This window comes from Marmota marmota, unplaced genomic scaffold (assembly GCF_001458135.2).
Source record: "Marmota marmota marmota unplaced genomic scaffold, marMar, whole genome shotgun sequence".
Lineage (NCBI taxonomy): Eukaryota > Metazoa > Chordata > Mammalia > Rodentia > Sciuridae > Marmota > Marmota marmota.
The window spans coordinates 17,117-22,826 of record NW_026000208.1 but is presented as its reverse complement, the minus strand read 5'-3'; positions in this window follow the sequence as shown (position 1 = coordinate 22,826).

Below are 5,710 nucleotides of genomic sequence, written 5' to 3'. Positions count from 1 at the left end.
GTTTAGGCTTCAGGTTAGGTTTAGGGCTCAGGTTAGATTTAGGGTAATGGATAGGGTTAGGGTTAGGCCTAGGGTTAGTATTAGGTTTATGGTTATCATTAGGGTAATGGATAGTTTTAGAGCTAGCCTTAGGGTTAGGGTTATGTTTAGGATTAAGGCTAGAGTTAGGGTTAGGGTTAGGGTTAAGGCTAGGGTTAGGTTTAGGGTATGGGTTAATGTATGAGCTAGGGTTAGTGCAAAGGATAGGGTTAGGTTTAGGATTAGGTCTAGGGTTAGGATTAGGTTTAAGGTAATGAGTAGGTTTAGATATCGAGTTAGGGTTAGCGTTAGGTTTAGGTTTAGGACTAGGGTTAGTGTTAAGTTTAGTATAATTGTTAAGGTTGAGCTATGGTTAGTTTTATGGTTAGGTCTAGGGTTAGGTTTACAGTTAGGGTTAGAATAGGTTTAGGGTTAGGGCAAGTGTTATCATGATGTTTATGGTTATGATGAGAGTAATGGGTGGGGTTTTAGCTAAGGCTACATCTAGTTTTAAGTTTAGGATTAGGGCTAGGGTTAGGGTTAGGGTTAGGCTTATCATTTTCATATGCTTAGGTTAAGGTAAGGGTCAGGAATTGAGTAAGTGTTAGGGCTAGATTGAGGCTTCAAGTTAGAATCAGTCTAGGGATAGAGTTAGTGTCAGGTTTAGGGTTATGACTAGGTTTAGCCTTAGGTTTAGGGTTATGGTTAGGGTAATTGATAGAGTCAGAGCTAGGGTTTGGGCTATGGTTATGGTTAGGATTAGGGCTAGGATTGGGGTTAGGGTTTGGGCTAGGATAATGTTTAGGTTAAGGTCTAGGGTTTGAGCTAGTGTTAGTGCTAGGACTAGGTCGAAGATTAGGTTCAGCTTTAGGTCTAGGAACAGGATTATGGTAGATTTAAGGTTAGGTTTAAGGTTAGGGCTAGGGTTATCATTAGGGTTAGCATAAGGGTTAGGATAATTGATATGGGAAGATGTAGGTTTAGGTTTAGGTTTAGGGTTAGATTTAGTTTTAGGGTTAATGTTAAGGCTATGGTTATGTTTAGATTTATGCTGCAGGTTTATGTTTTCAGCTAGGGCTAGGGCAAGGTTTAGGGTTAGGTTTATGGTAGGTTTAGGTTTAGGGTGGTGTTTAGAGTTAGAATGAATGTTTGGATATAAGTCAGGTTCAGGGTTATTTTTAAGGTTATGATTAGGACTCAAATAGCGCTAGGGTTAGATCTAGGTGTAGTGCTAGAGTTAGGGCTAGGGTTATCATTAACATTAGGATTAGAGTTAAGGTAACGGATAGGGTTAGGTTAGGTTTAGATTTTGGTTTAGGGTTAGAATTAGTGATAGGGTTAGTATTAGACCTAAGTTTCTTTTTAGGTTTATGGTTAGGTTTATGGTTTGATCTTGATTTAGGGCTATGCTGAATGTTAATTTTAGGGTTATGTCTAAGGTTACTTTTTCAGTTAGGATTAACATTAACATTAGGGTTCGGGCTAAGATTATCAATAAGTTTAGGTTTAGGGTTAGGGTCATGTGTAGGTTTAGAGCTAGGTTTAGGGCTAGGTTAAGTTTAGGATTTGGGCTAGGGTTAGGGTGAGAGTTTGGGATAGATCTAGGTTTTTGTTTAGGGTAAGGGTTAGGCTTTCAGCTATCTTAGGACTAAGGAATGGCTAGGGTTAAGTATAGGGCTAGTGTTATGGTTAGGGTTATGCTTAGGGATAGGTTTAGGCCTAAAATTAGCTCTATGTTTAGTGTTAGGTTTAGGCCTTGGGTTAGAGCTATGGGTAATGTAAGATCTATGGTTATGATTAGGGCTAGTTTTAGGGTTAGGGTTATGGGTGCGTCTAGAATTACGTTTAGGTTTTTGTTAGTTTCAGGTTTAGAGGTAGGTTTAATATTAAAGGAAGGGACAGTGATTGGGTTAGATTAAAGTTAGGGTTAAAGCCAGAATTAGGACTAGGTTTAGGTCTAGGGGTAGAGTTAGGGTTTGGGTTAGGTAAAGTTTTTTTTAGGACTAGAGTGAGGATTTTGTTTAGCTCTAGAGCTAGAGTTCAGGCTAGATTTAGGATTAGGTTTAGGTCTAGAGCTAGTGGATGGGTTAGTTTACACACAAGGTTACAAGTAGGGCTAGTGTTAGGGTTCGGTTTAGGGTTAGGGTCAGGTTTAGACCTAGGTTTTATGTTATCATCAGAATGAAGGTCAGGGATAGGGTTATGGTTTGGGATAGTGTTAGAGCTAGAATGAGATTTAGTGTTAGGACTATTAATAAGGTTAGAATTTGGTTAGCCTAAGGATTAGGGATAGGTCTAGTGTTACCATTAGAATTAAAGTTTTGCTCCGGGTAAGGGATAGAGTTAGGGCTAGGGTTAGGTGTATGATTAGGGTTAAAGTAAGGTTTAGGGCTCAGATTAGTGCTATTTTTTTGTGTGAGGTTTAAGGCTAGGGTTAGGACAATGGCTGATATAAAAACTAGGGTTACATTTAGGGTTAGGGGTTGGGGTAGGTCAAGGGTTAGGGTTTGGTTTAAGATTAGGGTGATATATATAAATAGGGTTAGTGTTAGGATATCATTCAGGTCAGGGTTAGTTTAAGCGTAAGGGTTAGGTTTAGAATTAGTGCTAGGGTTACTGTAAGGGTTCAGTTTAAGTTTAGGGTGGTGCTTAGAGCTAGGATGAATGTTAGGATATAAGTCATGTTCAGGGTCACTTTTAAGGTTAGGATTATGGCTCAAATTAGGGCAAGGGTTAGATCTAGGTGTAGTGCTAGGGTTTGGCTTAAGTTAAGTTTAGTGTTAGGCCTGTTGCTCAGTTTTGTTTTTGTGCTATGGTTCGGATTATGGCTAGTTTTATCATTAGCTTTAGGGTTAGGGCTAGTTTTATGGTTAGGTATAGGATTAAGGCTAGATTTAAGGCTAGGATTAGAGCTAGGTTTTGTGTTAGGTTTAGGGCAAGAATTAGGGCTAGGACTAATGTCAGGCATAGGTTTATAGTTAGTGATATTTTTAGGATTAGTTTATGGCTAGGACAAATTAAAGTGTTAGATTTAGGGAAAGGGTCAAATTAAGAGCTGGGTATTATTAGGATTAGGGTCAGGCTTCAGGTTTGGGTTAGGTTAAGGTTTAGGGTTAATGCTCAAAATAGCATTAAGGTTAGAATTAGGGTTAGGGTAATGGTTAGTGTTAGGTTTAGGGCTAGGTTCGGTTTAAGGTAATGGATATGGTTAGTGTTTGTGATACGTTTAGGGTTAGGTCTAGGGTTAGCATTAGGGTTATGGTTATCATTAGGGTAATTTATAGGGTTATACCTAGGGTTAGAGCTAAGGTTATGGTTAGCATTAGGGCTAGAGTTATGGTTATGGTCAGGGTTATCCGAGGGTTTCAGTTAGGATTAAGTTTAGGGTACGGTTTAGGGTTTGAGCTAGGATTTTTTGCTGTGGCTGAGGTTAATTTAGGTTTTTGTGTAGGGTTATGGTCATGGTTAGTGTTACGGTTATGGGGAGCATTATCATTAGGGTTAGGATAATAGGTTTAGATATCAGGTTAAAGATAGGGTTAGGTTAGCATTAGGTTTAGGTTTAGGGTTAGGGTTTGAGCTAGCTTAGTTTTAGCTTTAGGGTTTATTTAACTGTTAGTTTTAGGGTTAGGTTTATATTTAGGGTTAGTGTAGGTTTAGCTTTAGGTCTAGTGTTATCATTAGGGTTAAGTTTAGGGTTAGGGTAATGGGTAAGGTTCGAGCTAGGTTTAGGGCTAGGGTCAATTTTAGGATTAGGGCTGGGGTTAGTGTTAGGGTTGGGCCTCGGGTTTGTGTTAGGGTTAGGTTAAGTGGAAGGTTTAGGGATTGATCTACGTTTAGGGCTATGGGGGGTGTTATGGTTACAATCAGGGCGAGGGTAGGGTTAGGGTTAAGTTTAGGCCTAGGGTTAGCATTAGTTTTAGAGTTATGGTTAGTGTAATGGATAGAGTTAGAGCTAGGGTTTGGGCTATGGTTACAGTTAGGATTAGGGCTAGAATTATGGTGGGGTTTAGGGTTTGGGCTAGGGTTATGTTTAGGGTAATGTTTAGGGTTTGAGCTAGGGTTAGCACTAGAATGAGGGTTAGGTTTAGGGCTAAGTTCAGGGTTAGAGTTATGCTTAGTGTTAGGTTTTGGGCTGTAATTATGGCTAGGTTTTGTGTGAGGTTTAGGGCTAGTGTTAGGTATATGTGTAATGTAAGAGCTAGAGTTATGGTTATGGCTAGATTTAGAGTTTGTCTAGTGTTAGGGTTAGTTTTTGGATTAGGATAAGTTTGAGAGATAGGGTTTTTGTTAGGGTAAGTGTCAGGGTTCAGGTTAGAATTAGGTATAGGGTTAGGTCCAGAATGAGAACTAGGGTGAGGTCTAAGGGTAGAGTTAGTGTTTGGTTTTAGGTTAAGGGTTATGTTAGGGCTGAGGCTATGGTTGTGGAGAGCCACAGCCGAGTCAGAATGACGCCTGGCATATTGCCAGAGGGAATGGTTGAAAGGTGATGCCAGGCTAGTGAACCATTGAGATGATGATTTGAGTTAAGTTGTATATAATTGCTGTGATTGAGTTGTATATAGACCCTGCTCCCAGAATAGGGCAGCTCTGGGAATCTGCCTCAGGTGCCTGCTACTTTGGAGTTCCCATGCAGTTCTCACGGGGGTTCGGAGAGATTGGGCGTGGAGCCCGGTGGAAGGAGTGTGTTACTGAGTAGTGTGTGTGTAGTGCTGGTGAGAGTTGGTGAATAAAGAATTGCTGTTTGAACCTACAAGGCTTTGTGGTGGGTCAGTTATCTGTGCCCAGCCAGACTGCAGCATTTGATGGCCCATGCAGGGAACACCTGAATCTTGGAGGTAAGTGAAATTTCTTGCCCCTGAGGAAGAGTAAGAGAATGGGTGACCACTTCAAAAAACAATGTGTTCTTATTTTGATTTATTTTGTTTTTATTTAAAGTTCCAGTGTCCCTAGAACTTTCTCAGGCAAACTGGGGAAAATGGTTGGCTAAAGGTTTGAAGTTGTTCACCCCTGAGATATAGAAATAGACAATGAATATACATTTCAAGAAAATAGGAAATTTGGTACAATGCATTTTTGTTCCATTTTGGTTTCATTCTGTTTCGGTTTTGTATTGTGTTATCTTTATAGTAGAAATATGGGATCAGAAATTAGTAAAAATCAAACCGAAAGAGTGTTAATTAAATTGTTAGAGGTTCAGACTATGATAGAAAACATGGTAGATCATGCAAAAGAGACGGTCTCTGGAGCTAGTCAGACAGAGGAAGAAAATTTAAAGTAAGAAAGCTCAGAGGAGAAACAGGTATTAGGGAAAAAGCTACAACAGGATGCTGCTACTAACACCTTTCTATCACCAGAGGGCATAATTCAACAAACAGCTCCACGTATGGAGACAGTTGAGTGGCCCTCAACCCCTGTAGTTGATAGATGGGATCCTGAGACAGGACCTCAAAGATTAGCATGCCCTGTACTTGAGCAGGCAGAAGGGCAGTAAATTCACTGTGCTTTAGATTTCAAAACAGTGAAGCAGCTAAAAGAGGCTGTAACAATCTATGGTTCCCAAGCACCCTTCACTGTAAGTATGGTCAAATCCATTACCAACTTGGACATGATGCCAGCAGATTGGACTAGTATGTGTAAAGCTGTGCTAAATGGAGGACAATATTTGTTATGGAAGGTTGCCAATGAGGAA